The sequence below is a fragment of the Camellia sinensis genome, chromosome 3 (genome assembly GCF_055761805.1).
Source record: "Camellia sinensis isolate YWXY chromosome 3, ASM5576180v1, whole genome shotgun sequence".
Taxonomy (NCBI): Eukaryota; Viridiplantae; Streptophyta; class Magnoliopsida; order Ericales; family Theaceae; genus Camellia; species Camellia sinensis.
Genome location: NC_138963.1, coordinates 15,036,727 through 15,055,815, shown reverse-complemented (window position 1 = coordinate 15,055,815; position 19,089 = coordinate 15,036,727). Strand labels below are relative to the sequence as shown.

General features: G+C 35.5%; 1 pseudogene; it reads left to right on the top strand.

Moving 5' to 3' along the window:
- LOC114278941 (laccase-7-like) overlaps positions 1-16,617 on the top strand; it is a 55,484-nt pseudogene extending 38,867 nt beyond the window's left edge.
- The last annotated feature ends 2,472 nt before the right edge of the window (positions 16,618-19,089 follow it).

Genomic DNA, 19,089 nt, shown 5'->3' with positions numbered 1-19,089 from the left:
TCAACTTGCTCAACCTCAGCACCAACAGCAAGAATCTGAAAAGGGGAAAAAACCAAATAAGGAAAACTGAATTATTGTATTTACATCAGTTTTCACACCTCTCCTATAAGATGGCATTCAAATTGAACAGTTAATTTGGGTAGCAAAACTCCAAGAGCTATTTTCTACACAAAAAACATTTCATTCATGAAGATGATAGTTTACAACAAGGTTGTGGCGGCACACATCTTTGTCTATTACTTCATAAATAATAATTTAAAAAATAACAGAAGAACACAATTTGCAATAGTAGGACAAGTAGAGGTCACTCTAACAGAGGACTACTGAATGGTTTGCCGCTATATATATTTTTCATTTAAAAATAAAGGAAATACCAAAAAATAATCATATTAAAAACATACCAAAAAATATTAGGAAGGTTTTGGAAAAGAGGATAGACCAAACAAGTAGCTTGAAAAAAAAAAAAAACTTATAGCCTGTGAGCATTTTAGTAAATGTAAATGGTTTCATATGTTGGGCATGAAAGCACAATTTCTAATGAGTTAGAAATTATAAAGATTGCACGGTGAAGTAGGGATCTTCATTTTCTTTTACAATTTACATTCGTACTAATTCTTCTTGAGAGGCTTCAGTTCAGTATTACAGCAGCAATTCCACTAACTTCAAACACATTAATTAAGCTAAATGGACATATGCTAAAAAAAAACATTGATCTTACCACTACAGATAAGGTTTCAACATTTGTTTTCCTCAAAAAAAAAAAAAAATATGTATACCTCAACAAGAGTTTTCCTTATGTATTCGTGCTTTACAAGCTTCAATAATGATTCTCTTTACCTCTCAAAACTAGCAAGGCAACGTAGGTGAAGGTTTGAAGTGTCACACATGCATGACGGTTTCTAAAAGATCTAAAGATAACACAAACTATATCATTGGGATTATTGCTCCTAATGTTGATATAGCAACAAATACACTACCAAGACACATTTTAGGTGTTGTTTGTTGCTTTGGGTATGACTTAATAAAGCATTGCATAATTGATGGCATATTTCTGGGTGCCTTTTCAATTGTCTAAAATAATGAAATGCTTCTTTTGCAGGTTCAATCTAAACAAAACGTCACCCTATCCTCCACACTATTATACCAATCAAATTTATTTTCGAAATTTACCAATGAGTGAACTAGTTGTTTTCATTACTATAATTTTTGTTCCTATATCATGGATCATGATTGGGGGGTTATGATGTTAGTATTGGATGTTTAATTAGAAAAGGAGGTGACAAACTTATCTTGCAGTGATTATAGGTTGTTTGGATTCACTGATGAGTTGCTTTACCTAGGAAAGATTGTCATTAATAGATGGATTTTTAATAGCCCCTTAATAATTTTGATAATCCATGAAGGTAAAGAAGATGAACAAAAAATATACATTGTCTATCTAAGATCCCATTCAGATGTATGATTTCACATTTACACAGAATCATGTACAAGGCAAAATCATTTTTGACAAGTCCAAACACGAGAAAAAAAAAAAGGTCAAATATTGCCAAAAAAAATAGTTAGATATTGAGCAATTGCACGATTTGGCCAGTACACTGCATTTTCACTATTGTGACTTTAGAATACAACAGAAGAAGAAGATGAACAGAGACAGAGATAATTTTTTGATTCGGGCATTGCATTAAACAGTTGGAGGGCGAAAGATGTAACATGAAGAAATACCTAAATCAAAATGGGGAAATAGAGGAAGGGATGGAAATGAACACACACACACAGAGAGAGAGAGAGAGAGAAGTACCTAAATCAAAATCAATGGGCTTGAGACGGTGAGCGACGGTGAGTGACGGTGGCGATGATATAGTGTACCAACAGAGAGCGATGGGCAGTTTGACAGGAGTGAGATCAAATAGTGGCGATGCTGGAGGAGGAGGAGGAGGAGCTCCGATTGCCGGCGAACGCGAGGAGGACCGACAGGAGAGAGGGAAGGGAGAGGAGCAGCAGAGACGCGGAGAGAGAGAGAGAGGGCTTTGCAAAATAGGACCTAATTTGGGCAAGCAAAGAAGGTTCTTACTTATAGTCTGAAACTACATCATTTTGCATAATAAAATTATAGGAGACGAAATTATTTCCTCGCAGAAAATTTTGTAAAATGGTGATGATAATTTTCTCTCTAAAATGGCGCTCAAATATTTTGCCAAAATTCCCAAGGGCGGGAATTTTTTTTGCGACGAAAAATAAAATATAGAGATGAATAAAATTTTCGTCACCTATTGTTTTATTGATTTTAAGCATTTGGTGACAAAATTTGGTTTTTCTCTTTAAAAATATTACAATTGGAGACGAAATCTTACTTTTATCTCTAAAACATGTATATTTGGAGACGAAATTTTTGTTCATCATGCCTTTTCGTCACCAAAGACGTTTTTTGTTGTAGTGATCAACAATTTAATATACTGTTAGAGCAAGCAATAGATCATAGATTCAAAGGGTATCATTTACCTGATAGATAAAATGCTTGTATGTGTCTAGCCAGTTTATGGAGGAGAATTCGGCCACACATAAAGGTGCGCATTGAGAATATGATATTAAGAGGAAATATTATTTTGCCCTTCATATGTTTTTCAATTTAACCCTCAGATTTTGATTAATATCAATTTTACATTCAAACTTTCAAAATTTTGATCAATTTTCATCTACAATTGGGGAGTGTGCTACCGTGGCACCAAAATTCATTTGAAATTTCATTTTACCCCCCAAACAAACCTTAAAAATCAAATTGTCCCAAACTATACCTTCAAAATCAATTTGCCACCCTCCCATATCAACACATTCCATCCAATTGTAGATGAAATAAGACGACAGGAGCCAAATTGACAGAAATTTCGAAAGTTTGGGTATAAATTTGATACTAATCGAAGTCTAGGGGTCAAATTGAAAAATGAGTAAAAATTTGAAGGATGAAATGATGCTTTATCTAATATTAATAAAGTTGTCCCTGCTCAAACCTCATCATCTATCTCATAAATAAAATATTTGCTCATGTTTTACTCGCTAATAGATAATATAGTTTAAATTATGAAGTTGCCCATATTCGAACCTTACTATCTACTTGATAGTTAAAATACTTGCACGTGTTTGATCTGCTAATGGAGGAGAATCACGTCTACTTGGTAATTGTAATACTTTCATATGTTTGGCTTGGTAATAAAGGAGAACGCAATCACACATGAATGGACTTATTGAGAATATAATATAAATGATAAAACTATAGCAGTGTTAAATTCACACAATTTCTTTCTCCCCCCACAAAGAAAAAATCCCTCAAATGAGTTGACAAGATAGAATGTATGCAAGGAGAGTTATGAGAGAATATTGAAGTGTGGATCAACTTTTCAAATTTTACTTGCTACGTCATTTGGGGAGATTTGAGAGAGAAAAATTATGTGGGTGAATCATTTTTCAATTTTCTCTCTCTCTCTCTCTCTCTCTCTCTCTCTATCTCCCTCTCTCTATGTTTAAATTTTTAAATAGGAAAACGATATAAAAGTTTCACTACAACAAAAACATACTTTAGTGGCACTACACTAGTGGCATATTTTTAGAAAATGCCACAAAAAATGATATTTAGTGGCACGTTTTTGAAAAATGCCACAAAACGACAGTCATAAAAGGCTCTAGTGACATTTCAATGAACAAGTGTCACAAAACTACAACAAAAACATACTTTAGTGGCATTACACTAGTGGCATATTTTTAGAAAATGCCACAAAAATGATATTTAGTGGCATGTTTTTGAAAAATGCCACAAAACGACAAACATAAAAGGCTCTACTAACATTTCAATAACAAGTGTCACAACACTACAACAAAAACATATTTTAGTGACACCATACTAGTGGCATGTTCTTAAAAATGTCACAAAAAGAATATTTGGTGGCATTTTTTAGAAAAATGTCATAGAGCCACAAACATATAATGCTCTAGTGGCATTTCAATTAAAAAAAGTGTCACTTCACTACAACAAAAATGTTACTACAAAAACTTTTTATAAATAATTGCAATGGCATTTTTTAAAAAATGTCAGGACACTAGGTAGGTACAAATTACTTTTTATGGCACTTAGGTGAAAAGTGTCATAAACAAATATTTTATAGCATTTTGAGAAATGCCACTAAGCCAAAAACTTTCCAAGTTTATAATGACATTTTTGAAAAAACAAAAAATGCTAATATATTTTCTAAATTTTTAAAATGCAATAAATGATTAAAAATAAATGAATTAAACTCAATATACACTACAGGAAAAAGCATATTCGGCGACTAAATTCCCTGACCAAAAAAATTTGGTCGCTGAAAGCTATGCGACTAAATTCCCTGACCAAAAAAATTTGGTCGCTGAAAGTATAGCTTTCAGCGACCAAAACAGCATTGTTGCCAAAAGTAAAGCTTTTTGGCGACTAAACAATTTTAGTAGCCAAAAGTCTACAATTGGCGACTAGAACTAAGTTTGGTCGCTAATTATATGGGTTTTAGTGACTAAAAAATTTTTAGTAGCCCAAAGTAAAGCTTTTTGGCCACTAAAAAAATTTAGTAGCCAAAAGTCTACAATTGGCGACTAAAAATAAGTTTGGTTGCTGATTATATGGGTTTTACCAACTAAAAAAATTTTAGTAACCAAAAGTAAAACTTTTTGGTGCCAAAAAAAATTTTAGTAGCCAAAAGTCTACAATTGGCGATTAAAAAATAAGTTTAGTCGCCAAAAGTGGTCATTTTTAGCGCGGGAGAACTAAAATCCTAAGGCGGGAATAAAATTTTTTGGTGACCAAAATTTTGGTAGCTGAAAGTGCATCTTCGAAGACCAAATCCGATTTTGGTCGACAAAAGTTAAGTTTTTTAGCAACTAAAAAACAATTAGTAGTCAAAAGTATAGAATTGGCGACTAAAAAATATTTTGTCTTCAAAAGTGGTCTTTTTTTTATTTTGGTAGTAAATAGTTTATTTTATATAAATTATGTTCAATAAAATAATTATGTTTATACATATACTTTTATATTAATATGGATGTATGTACTATATAAATAATATATGTTGCATATATAATCATGTGGTGCTATAGAGGTGTAATGGGAAGAGTGTGGTGTATAAGGTTTATGGTGCGGAAGGTTGGCAGTTTGAGTCTCCGCAAGAGCGGATCAAATTGTTCTACAACGAATTATCGTCATGAATGGCACTTGATAGCGTCACGAATAGTGCCTACCATGATATTAAAGTGTCACTGAAAGGTTTTAGTCTTGATGGTGTAATGACACTTACAAGTGTCACTAACTCTTTTTTTAATGGCGCTTGATAGTGCTACAAATAATATCTACCATGATATTAAAATGTCATTGAACGTTTTCAGCCATGATGGTGCAGTGGCATTTGCAAGTATCTACCGTGGCACTGATAAAAGTGGCACTTGTTCAAAATGTCACAAGACCAAAAAATGTCATTAGAAGAATAGTTTTGTGGCACTTTCAAATGTCACTAAACTAAGAAAATGTTGTAGTGTTTACTTTTCAGACTCACTTTCTAAACTCAAAGATGTATTAAGAAGATGATTTATAAAATATTAAATTTATCAACTAATCATTTTCTTGGTACATTACTATGTTTAAAAAGTAAATCTAACTTTTATATTTGAATAACAATGCACTTGTAAATAAGTTAAATAATTAATAATTTAATATCCATAATTAATACATTCATGACGATAGTTGACAATTTAACAGGTAACATGACCAAAGGTGGCCAATATAATAAACTTGTTACATGAGAACTAAAATTCCATTCTATAGTTTTTTAAGAAAACAAATGAGATGCTTTTTAATTTTAAAAATTCTTAATAGTAATGGACAATTGGACTATTGCTAATCGTTAGAATTTCAAATATTTTTCTAATCCTCTAAAAGTAAATCCAACCAAATATTAACTACAAAAGCTTTATTCGTACCTCAAATTACATATTTTATAGACATTTGTATTTTATTGTTTTGTTTTGTACAACCAATCTTGTTTGATTTTTTCCTCTTCTGAAATTTATTTAAGTTGTTTGGTTTAAATTTTTTGAATTAAATTTTTTTAAAATTTAACCTTTTGTTTTTCGTACTTTTTGTTTTTAGTGAATATTTTTAAAATTGTAAGTAATTTTTTTTTAAACTTTTTTAGGTGCATCTTACTTTTTTTTTATCAGCAAAAGAAAACTTTATTGATGGAAAAATATACAAAGTATGAAAAAGTACATCAATAAAGAGGAGAGTGCAAAGAGCATCACTGTGCAACATCAAAATCCTGACTAGGTTGGCACCAAGATGCACACCCTATCATTTGCTTGCACATAACTTCAAGCTCGAAGTTGGTGAGAAACCAACCAACAGAGCAAAACAAACAAACACCTATGACCACCAAATAAGCAACCCCAAGCATACAACTGGTAGACACCTATGACCAACAAAAAACACCTAAACTCACGGCTACATAAACAGTCCAACCACAACCCAGATCAGACATAACTACAACCCAGAACAGCAACTGCAGTAGCTGGGCCTTCACTCCAAGCATTGTTGAACCTGATTTGAGTTCACAACAAACTTCTAAACTCACTGCTGCATAAGCAGCCCAACTACAACCCAGATCAAACACAATTACAACCCAGAACAGCAGCTGCAGCTACAGCAACTGGGCCTTCACTCCAAACATACAACTGGTAGACACCAAGGCAGACATCAGCAACACCAGTAGCATCAGCAGTGATGAGACTAGTGCAGATATCAGCAGTTCAGCACACTGGGGCATTAGTTCAACATATTAACAGTTCAGCATATCCCCACAGCTAAACAGATCAGTCCACTAAGGGACAGAACAACAAAGCATAGGCAGCAACTGGCATTCGAAGCAGGACAGCAGCAAGAGGATACCCCAACAGATCAACAGCAGCAGATCAGTGGTAGTTACCCCAACAGATCAATAGCAGTTCAGAAACAGATCAGCAGCAGTAACAGTTCACCTCGACAGATCAACACAAAGCACGCAAAGCAGACTCAACTACCATTCCTAATGCAATATTACACTTGTTGCAGATTAGACACAAGGTCATTAACAGAAAAAGTAGTATAGCAAATCCCACAAATGCCCCAGACAAGAAAATGCAGTTGCACTCCCATAACTACAGATGCACTCCCAAGCAACCACATCATCAAGAAAACCCATCAACATCTACTCAGCCTCATCTCAGAAAATTACAGTTGCACTCCCACAACTACAGATGCACTCCCAATTCCCATTACAAGAGAACTGCAATAACCAATCATATAAACCTCCACATCTGTCCCAAGCTACACCCCCTGACAGACCACCATAGCAACTAACCCCCTAAGTTACTAAATGAATTTTCTTACCAAATGAATAGACCTTACAATGTCACCAACAGAATACGAACAACCAGGATCAAATGTTTTCAGCCACAATGCTAGTCGAACTTTAATTAGCTCACATAACTCCTCCAAAAGTGGGGGCTTGTTGGAGAAAATGCATTCATTTCTGCACTTCCACACAGACCATACCACAGCTGAGGGGATAGCTCTCCACACTTGTCTTTCTTTCTTTCTGAACTTCCAGCTCATCCACCAATTAAGTAAACAGTCCACGGATCCTGGAGTTGCCCAAGAAAGCCCCCACCAGTTAATTATGCATTCCCAAATTTGCCATACAAAGGGACATAACAGCCGCAAATGAGTTACTGATTCCAAATCAGATTTGCAGAAAACACACGACAATTCCACACTACCCCTCAAAACACCAATCCTATTTAGGTAAACTGCAGTCTTAAGTCTGCCTTTCTAAGCCAACCAAATAAAGAATTTGGCTTTAGGTGGAGAAAAATTATTCCAAACCAGCTGCTGTAACAGTGGGCCCCAATTCTAGATCACCCCATTTGTAAACATTGCTTACCTTGAAATCCCCAACTTGATCAGCCTTCCATCTCACATGGTCCACTAAATCCATACTTAACCTAGGCCAGCACCCCAACCTGTCAGTAAGCCTTACCACTTCTTCTTCTTCCCAAGCATGAAAAGTTCTTCTAAAATTAAAACACCATCTATTTGAGCTTACCTAACTTGAGATCAGCACACTCAATGACACCTCTTTCTCTGTACTCAATTGAAACAATCTAGGAAATTGAGTACACAAACTAGACTCCCATAACCAATTATCAACCCAGAACTATATTCCTCTGCCATTCCCAACTCTGAGTTCCAAATTTTCCATAAAGAATGTAAAAAGTCTTGGGTTAGCTTGTGCCACAACAAAAATGTCCCTCAAGATCTGTGAAGTGACTCCAACTGCATTGGCTGGTGGCAGCCACCTCCCACCTATGGATCCATACTTGCTACACACAATTGATTTCCAAAGTGCATCATCTTCCACAGCATACCTCCACCACCATTTGAGTAACATGCATTGATTTGTAAGTCTAATGTCCCTAATCCCATGACCCTTTTTTTGTTTATTCATTATAATCCCTTTCAAATTGACTAAGTGTATTTTCCTCCTAATTTTTGTACCTCTCCATAGAAAATTTGCTTGTAGCCTATCAAGTTCTTTAGCCACACTTTTAAGAATCTTAAATAAGGACATATAATAAATGGGTAATGAGGACAAAATAGATTTAATGAGAACCACTCTACCTGCGAATGACAGCAATCTACTTTTCCAACCAAAAAGCTTTTTTTTAAAGTTGTCAATGACTGGAGTCCAAGATATTTTCCTGCTCAGATTGGCACCAAGTGGTAACCCAAGATATTTGAAAGGCAACTTATGACTTATACAGTTAAGTTTAGATGCAAAATCTTCCACCAAATCCTCCTCCACACCCACCCCACATACCAAACTTTTGTGGAAATTTATTTTCAGCCCAGACACAACTTCAAAGCACCTTAGAATTCTTTTAATAGCAACAACTTCAGACCACTCCGCATCACACAGAATTATGGTATAATCTGCATATTGGAGGCGAGATACATTAAAACCTCTATGACCCACATCCACTCCTTTAATAACTCCCATAACTTTTGCCCTTTTCAACATGATATTAAGCCCTTCAGCTACAACATTAAACAAGAGAGGTGAGAGTGGATCACCTTGCCTTAAACCTCTCTTCGAACAAAACTCATCAGATGGAGACCCATTCACAAGTACAAACACTCTAGATGAAGCAATGCACTCCTTGATCCAACCCACCCATTTTGCTCTAAAACCAAAATTTACTAGCATCTGAAGGAGAAAATTCCAATTTACCTAGTCATATGCTTTTTCAAAGTCCAATTTAAGGATTAAACCCTTCTTTTTGGATTTCTTCCACCAATCCACCACTTCATTAGCAATAAGAGCCCCATCCATGATGTTCCTTCCACTCAAGAAAGCTGATTGGGCTTTATCAATCACTGCTGGCAGTACTTGTTTAAATCTACTTGCTAAAACTTTGGACAGAATTTTGTAAACAAAGTTGATCAAGCTAATTGGTCTGTAGTCTCCGATGGAAGAAGGACTATCAATCTTTGGGATAAGAGTTATAAAAAAGCAATTCACATCATACCCTAGACTGCTGTTATCATGAAATTCTTTCATAAACTTCAAAATATCATCTTTCATCACCTTCCACCCTTTCTGAAAGCATAACATGTTAAACCCATCCGGCCCAGGAGCTTTATTCCCATCACACTCCTTTATTGCTGCACATACCTCTGACTGAATGAACTCTTTTTCCAGGATTTCAGTGACTTGACTGAGATCCACTTGAGTAAAGTAACCTCCAAGTGAGGGCCTGCATCTCCACCTCTCATCAAACTGATTCTTAAAATGATTGTACACTGCTTGTTTGATAGTTGTTGGTTCGTCAACAACAACATCCTCAACCTTCAATGAGTTTAGCATGTTCCTGATGTGCCTAAATGATGCCATTATATGAAAGAACCTTGTGTTCTTGTCCCCTTTTAGTGCCCATTCCAATCTTGACTTTTGTAACCACAACCTTTCCTTTCTTTTTCCATACTTCCAAACTAACCCTTTAAGCTCCTTCCATCTTGCAACTTCTGACTCGGATATGGGTCTAGATTCAGTAGATAAATCAAGAGCATGTACTTCATCTTCAGCCTCTTTAAGCTTAGCTTCCACATTTCCAAACACCTCAATATTCCATTTTTTTAAGGCCAGTTTCAGATTCCGCAACTTATTCATAATGACATACCCGGCCCACCCTCTTACCTGTGTATCTTCCCATACCCTTTTCACTTCTTTAAGGAACAAAGGATGCAGAACCCAAGCATTTGTGAACCTAAAAGGTTTAGGGCCCCAATCTCTCTCATCCTCCATCAATAATATGGGGTCGTGATCAGATAAACGTCTAGGTAGCCCCCACACTTTGAGTTTGAACCACTCTAACCAGTTCGGATTAACAAAGAATCCATCAATTCGACTCCAACTCTGAGAATTACCCCACGTGCATTGTCTACCCATCATAGAAATATCCAGCAATTCCATTTTATTTATGAAGTTCCCAAACTCAGACATATCCCTACTCTTCCTTAAGCCCCCTTTTCTCTCCACAATTGAAGTGATTTCATTAAAATCTCCGCCTAAACACCACGGTTTGGGATATGATTCTTTCGTTTTGGATAACATCTCGCAGAAATTCCTCCTATCTGATTCCTCATTTGGTGCATACACATTCCCAATGACACATTCAATACACAAATAAACTGTACCTGATAGAAGAGCAAACCTTCTGGAGCAGCAACAATCATTTAAAACAAACACTGAAGGGTTCCAGATGCACAATAAACCCCCCGCACTTCCTTCAGCATCCACGACCAAAAACTCCATCAAGTCAATGTGCCATAGTGACCTAGCAAATCCTTCATCAACTGCTAAACGCTTTGTCTCTTGAAATAATACCATATCAACGTTTTTGATTTTTGAAAACTCCTTGATTCTTCTCATTTTCTCTACCATTCCAAGTCCTCTCACATTCTAGGATAGGATCTTTATTTAACAACTTCAATCTCTTAAAACTCACCTTCTGGTGTAGATTTAAACACCTCCCTTGCTCTTTTTCCTTTCAAGCCTTGCTTCATCTTCCTCCTCCAATTGGATAATCATTTTAGTTGTTTCAATTTCTTTTCCTTCCAAATCCAAGCCCAACGCCTTCCCCAACTTAATTGTTTCCTGAGCTTCCTGTTGAAGGGCTCTGTGCCTACCTGAACTATAAGTAATCGACAGAGAAGCTGAAATCGCAGCTGCAGCTGCACGAAACAGAGCGCCTCTCTGGAAACCGCCTCTGAAATTCATACCTCTTCTTCCAATCTTTCTTTTGTTCCGAAGCTCTTTCCCCTTTCTTTGCTGCTGATTATTTCTGATCGCAGCTGGTTGAGCTGTGCAATTACCGATTCCCTGAGCTGCTGGAAAATAATGTTGCTCCACCTGGGTCTGATTTTGAGATACACTTAATGGACCAAGAGGCTGGTTTCCACATCCCATCACAAGGCTTGAATTGTCAGTTGGCCCAAATACCTGCATACGTGACTTCTCCACAGTGCCTGGGCTAATATTACCTATACTATGACCAGCCCTGTTATCAACTGGCCCAATCTTTTCATTGCCAGGCTGGGCTTCACCCAATACTACCACTAACACTGTGTTTGGTTGGGGGTTTTGGGAAGGGAAATGGAAAGGGAAATGGAAATGAAAGGAAAAGGAGAAAGAATTAATAGAATTCCAAATCCCAACTATGTTTGGTTGTGTTGGTTATAAAATAGAATTGATGTCCTAAAAGGTATCCTATTTCTTTATTTATTTCTCACCCCCTTTCTTTTCCCATATATTTTTTATTATAACCAAACATAAATAGGATTACATTTCTCATTCCTTTTCCAAATCCCACCTCAAAAACTCCAACCAAACACAGCGTAAATGTATATTAGGCCTTCTAAAATCAGTCTCACTTAAGCTCCTTATAAGTCCAACTGAGCCCATTTCAGTTCTACCTCTCTGACTTTTCATCTCCTCTATGCTCTAAACTAACCGTTCACGCATGCCATTCTTGAGACCTGAACATTCAATTAATGGTTCCAAAGCAACTTTTTGAGCCGCCACACCATCATCAATATCATTTACTATTGAAACAGAAGGGGAAATGTGAGCATGGCCCTCAACCAATCTGTCCACACCAGCTTTGCTCCATATGTTTAATGCCACTTCATCTTGGGCTTCCACCTCAGCCGCTGTGCATACCACGTCATTGCCTTCTTCCATGTTTCTATGACAGTACGCAACACTCTGTTCCTCCCTGGTACTATTCCCCAGTGAACCTTTCCAACTCTGTTTTCCACTAGAAGTACCCTGATGCAACTTTGATCAACACCACAGTTACACTCTTCAAATACCCATATTGACAATCCAAGATGACCGATTTGTCTATACGTTCCAGATGTGAGGTCTAGATTCTCAATCTACCATATTTTAGAGAATCCATTGTTACAGTATCTTTTTCAATCTCCACTACGTCACCCTGCACTTCACCTATCTTTTGGAAATTTTTCATATTCCACAAATTTGGAGGAACACCATAACAATTGAGCCAAACTAATCTGTCATTATCAACGCTCATCCCTTTTTCCCATTTGGCGCACGACTCACACCAGTCATGCAACCATGCAACTAACTCATTCATCATGGCCTTCATATTAGCTATTGAGGCGAAGGATAGGTAAACCATTCTCCCACCACCTTCTCGAACTTTCAGATCTGCCCACCCACTGTTCTGGAGTTCATTTTTAAAATCTACACAGCTACAATTCTTTCGCATCTTGACTATTACACTTTCACATAACCACCCATTGCCATACTCCTCTGCTTGGATTCTAGTCTCACTTCTGCATTTTTCGGTCGTTCATTTTAACACATCAGCATAAGACCCTCTTTTTACAAATCCAGCAGTTCCAAACCTCCCTGCTACTTCTCTTTCTTGCTTCGCTGTCTCCTGCCTCCTTTGGAGTTGTCCCCTACCACCCTGCTCCATGCCGAAATCTGCCTTTTTCACCTTTAATATCTTGTCTTCACACCAGACTCCATGAGCTTTTTGAATAGCAACCTCCGCAGCTATCGGGCAATCAAATCGAACGAAACCAAACCTAGACTGTGTTGCTTTCCTCCTCTTGAATGGGATGAAAGCATCCTTAATGACCCCAAAGTTTGTAAACATAGCAAACAAACCTTTGGGACTCATAGAGATAGGAATATCATCAGCAAACACTGTATGTATGTTTGATGATGCACCAGGTCTCCCAAATCTTCTCCTAAACACCAGTTTCCACCCTCCACCTCCTTGAGCCACCATTCTTCTCCTAAACACCGCTTTCTATTACACAAGGAAAAAAATGAAAAATGCTTAGGAGCACTAATTAGTACTCCCACTAATTAGGTGGCAGTGGGTCCTGCCATTAATGATATGATGTTTTAGTTTTGGAGTTGTATTTTTTTTTTGAAAAATGCTAGAGGTCCCAAATTTTCTACCAAATAAATGACCAAATGTCTCACATGGGTGTAGGACCCACAAAATTGCGGACCCCACACCCATGTGAGACATTTGGTCATTTGTTTGGTAGAAAATTTGGTATCCCTAGCATTACCCCTTTTTTTTTTTACTTTTTTAATGCATTAGTGCTATTAGTGGTGGTGTTTTTAGTGGGATGAATCATTGTTGGAAAAAAATAGTCTGCAATGAGTTTGATTTCTCTGAATTACGCGCAGGAATGTGTTTGGTAATTAACTTGAGGTAGACCTGGATTATGTCATGCTTGTTCAAATTTATTTGGGAAAAAATATTCACTTACTTAGATGTATCTAAAAAGTAAAATATTGGTGAAAAATATTTTTAAAAATTAATAAATATACAAAAATATAAAAATATACTGAATTTATATATATATATATATATATATTGTAATTTTGGTATTTAGTGAATTTTTTAAAGTTTTTTTTCGCATAAATTATACTTTTTATGTGTATTTATGTTAGGTGTGTCTAAAAATTTTAAAAATTGATTAAAATATTAAAAAAAATCAGTAAAAACAAAAAAATAAGAAAAACAAGAAAGTAAAATTTTCTGAAAAGTGTTTTTGGAAAACTCAAACCAAGCAAAGTGATTAGGTTTTTTTTTTTTCATTGAATTTTTTTTAATATTTTAAGAAAAATCGTTAGTTTTTAGATATACCTAATATAAATAACTTACAAATTATAATATTTGCAAAATTTTTTTTTACAAATTTCACTAAATACCAAAAATATTAACAAAAATACAAAAACTAAATACATTTTCATATTCTTTTGTATTTGTTGATTTTTTAAAAACATTTTTTTACAAATATTTTTTTTTAAAATACATCTAGGTTAGGTGTATCTAAAAAGTAAAAAAATTAGTTAAAATATTTTACAAAATTCACTAAAAATAAATAGAATTTTTACCAATGAATGTACAATATGTAATCTTGAGGTTCGAAACTTTTGGAATTAAATATTTGGCTGGTTTGACTTCTACAAGATTACGAAGACACATCCGTTGGTACTTGGTTTCTTTGTGATGTTCTAAGAGCTGTGTACTCTTCTCTTTACATTAAAGAAAGAAAGAAAAAACACATTTGTAATTTATAGAAGACTAGGGGGAAAAAAAAATTTGACTTAGATTCACATCTTAAATGAAAAACACCAATTGTTAGTTATATTAATTTTAATGTGGCTAGATTATTCAAGAGCTAACACTAGTCCTATCCATTAAATTGTGATTGCAGGAGAGTGGTGGAATGCTAATGTTATTGATGTTGAAAACCAAGCACTTTCAAGTGGTGGTGCGCCCAACATTTCTAATGCTTTCACCATAAATGGCCAGCCTGGCGATCTATATCCATGCTCCTCAAATAGTGAGTAATAAGTAAAAACACTTCATGCTCCAACTGTGCATGTTGAGTTTCTAAGTTAGTTGGCTTTATGTCAAGTCTCAGTTTTTACTTAACCAATCCCTGACTTTTAACATATGGTGATTTTTCCATTATTAGGAACGTACAAGATCAAGGTGATAAAAGGGAACACATATCTCTTGCGTATCATCAACGCTGCACTCAATAACTAGTTCTTTTTCAAGATAGCAAACCACAACATGACTGTTGTTGCCGTTGATGCTAGCTATACTTTCCAATAGTCAGTGACGTCGTTGTTATTGCACCCGGCCAAACCATCGACGTTCTCTTTACCGCCGACCAACCACCAGCCGCTTACTACATGGCGGCACATCCCTATGCTAGCGCAGCAGGTGTACCTTTTGATAATACAACCACCACCGGGATCATCATCTATGAGGATGCCACTCCATCAACTCCACAAATGCCAGTTCTACCGGCTTTCAATGACACACCAACGGCCCACAAGTTTTCTAGCAATCTAACTGGGCTTGTGAATAGGCTCACTGGACCCCAGTCCGACTTGAAATCGATGAACACATGTTTGTGACAGTAGGCTTGGGCTTGGTAGCATGTGGAGGGACTGCAAATGCCACTTGTGCAGGCCCATTAGGGCAACGATTAGGTGCAAGCATGCACAATGCATCCTTTCAATTCCCTACCAAGTTATCGATGTTGCAAGCCTTCTTCAACAATGTTGATGGAATCTACACCACTGACTTTCCAAATCAACCACCATTGGTGTTTGACTACACAAATTCCAATAACAGTTTCACCACGTCCATCATAATGACAACAAAGTCAACCAAAGTGAAAAAAGTCAAGTTCAATTCGACTATTCAGATTGTGATGCAGAACACAGCCTTGGTGGGTATAGAGAACCACCCTATTCACTTGCATGAAGTCAACTTCCATGTGCTGGCTCAAGGGTTTGGAAATTATGACTCAATAACAATCCCAAAAAGTTCAACTTCATCAATCCGAAAATGCGTAACACTATTGATGTGCCAGTCAGAGGTTGGGTTGTCATCAGATTTCAAGCAAACAATCTAGATAAATGATGTTCTATCATGATTCTATCATCTTAATATGGTAGCTTAATTACTAACCAATTCTCCTTTTTAACACACTTTTTAAGGTCAAGATGGTCAATATGTTTCACAAAATTTGTGGATACAATTTTAACAATATTCATGTAGATATTTAATTTTATATATAATGTACATATAGTAGTGTTTTGGGAAGTTGGCAAAAAGCTGACTTTTTTGGATTTTTGACTTTTTTAGCACCTTCTAGGTTGTTTTGGGTAAAAAAGTTGATTTTTTTGACTAAAAAAGCTGAAAAGCCAAAAAACTGATTTTTTTTGCAACTTCCCAAATGACCCCATATATATTGTATAAGCAACTAATTTATGTTTTTTTGGAAAATTTGGTGGATATGGTTGTATGGTTGATGCATTGTCGCTTTGATGTGCACTTGCCATGGGACTGGCAACAGCATTTGTCGTTGAGAATGGTCCAACACTATCAACTATATTGCCTCTACCTCCTCCAGATCTATCCCACTGTTAAGAGTTGTTCTACAGTGTTTTCTAATTCTCTTGTTTTTGTTTTTGTTTTTATTTTTATGATTGCTTTCATTTTCACTATATTTTTTTATTTTCATGCTTTTGTCCATTACAACAAATTTCTAATAAACGTAGCCAAGGATTTATTCCTTCAACTTTGTATTAAGTTTGTATTCATTGGATTGAAATAATATTATGAGTATTTAAAATCTTCATAGTTGTTAACAAGTGAAGTTACTCAATAACCTCGTGAAACCAAAAAGGAAAAAGAAAACAAATTTTGATTTAATTTTGTTTATTTTATTTAAAAAACTGGTTCCAAATGAGGCCTAATGTCTTTTTCTAGTTTTGGCACCTAATTGAGATACCTTGATGGATAAGTGAACAATTATCCATCCAATATTGAGTAACTTTCTCCATTACCCAAAAAATTTGGTTGCATTTGAAAAGATGATGAATAAATTAGGCCACAGCTTCTCTCCAGTCCAAATCTGGACTGGACGGTGCTGTCCGGCCCTTGGGGGCTCACTACGGGTCGTGTTTCGATAATCTAAACCGTTCAATATGTAGAGCTCGTCGAGTACTATATGCCTATAAAAAATCACGTTGATCGGATATCGATAGCTATATGATCAAATCAGTTTTTTATGAAAAAAAATGGACGGTGAAAAATAAACGGCTTACAAAAAACTAATTTGATCATATAGCTATTGATATCCGATCAATGTGATTTTTTACAGACATATAGTACTCGACGAGTTCTACATGTTCAACGATTTAGATTATCGAAACACAACCCGTAGTGGGCCCCCAAGGGCCGGACAGCACCGTCCAGTCCAGATTTGGACTGGAGAGAAGCTGTGCCCAATAAATTATTTGCTTATTTTTGAGCTCTTGCTCAAACTCTAAATGTTTATCTTAGGGTTCGATTGGGATATGAGTTGACTTTTTGACTGGGTTAAAAAGTCTTATTTGGAATAGATTTTTTGACTTTTTTTAGTTTTATGAGAGAAAAAATGAAATGATTATGAATTAGATGTAACATTTTATCATATTTAGTTAAAATAACTTATTTTATCTAATATGATTATTTTAGCCCCAATGAGACATCCAAACGTGCACTTATTGTGAAGAAAAGGGTATCCACAAAAAAAATTTAAATGAACATTTCTTGCAAACTATACTCAAAGAACATCTAGTATGCCGCCATATATAAAATCGAGATATTTGGAGAGTTGACAAAACCCTATTCTTTTCGTCACAAAATCAATAAACTGAAAAAAAATGGATTAGAATGTTTGGGCCTATGTTTGTTTTCGAAAAGAATTGCATGCTTTGTTATGTACCAATTGATCAAAATGGTGTTTGAGTTGCTTTCCTACATGACACCGTCTTGTGAGTCGAATCCTAAATTAAACTTAAATCGGTTTTTTTTTGATGAATTTTTTAGGAAAAAGAAAAGAGGTCATTAGCATACTGTGACAAGGGCCTTATGTAAATAATTTTGTGAGCTGATTGTCCTTTTTTATGTTTTTGATCAGGAGCTGATTGTCCTTTGAACCCATAAAAGAGAGAGACAATGAATCCTTAGAATATTCTGGGTCCAGCCCAGTATATTTTCAACACAAACCCGGCCCGGCCTTTCAATATAGACTCTTTTTGTGTCAAGGATTTGTGTTTGGACCAAAAAAATCAACCATAGATTTGTAAAGTGAAAAAAATAAATAAAGAATTATAAGTTAATTTTCTTCTTCTTCTTTTTTTTTGACAAATTTTCTCTCAAATTTTTAATCCAACATAACTTTTAAAAATAGCAAATACTTTTACTCTATTTGCTCAACTTGTCCATTTAAATCATTATCTTTTGGCCAATGTCTCTCCTTATCTTTTAGACCTCATCAATTTTAAGAAGGATAAAATCATTACTATTTGAAAAGTGCAAAAAAAAACCAAAAAAAAAAAAGAGAGAAATATAAGTTAATTTGCTTCACTTTTTTCTTTTATTTCTTTTTCATTGACAAATTTGCTCTCAAATTTTTCAACCAACACAACTTTTAAAAATAACAAGGTTTTTTACTCTATTCGCCCAACTTGTACCATTTAAAGCATTATCTTTTGGCCAAACTTTCTCTCGTTATCTTTTAGACCTCATCAATTTTAAAAAAGGATAAATTTCACATTACTACTTATGATTTAGCCCACATGTGAAATTTTCCCTCCTATTTTCTCCCTCTCTGCAACTTATACCAATCACCCTTCCCGACCCCCCACTGTGCAGCACACAACCGCTCCTCCACTGTGCAGCACCAAAAAAAAAAAAACCAAACAAACAAACAAACAAAAAAGTTATAAGCAACTCGGATAAGTTGCAGCAAAAAGCCTCACTACTTTTTTCATCCAGCCCTCACCTAATATTTAACCCAAAAGTCATAATTCAACGACTAGTCATTATTATTAGAAAACTATTTAAAACTCA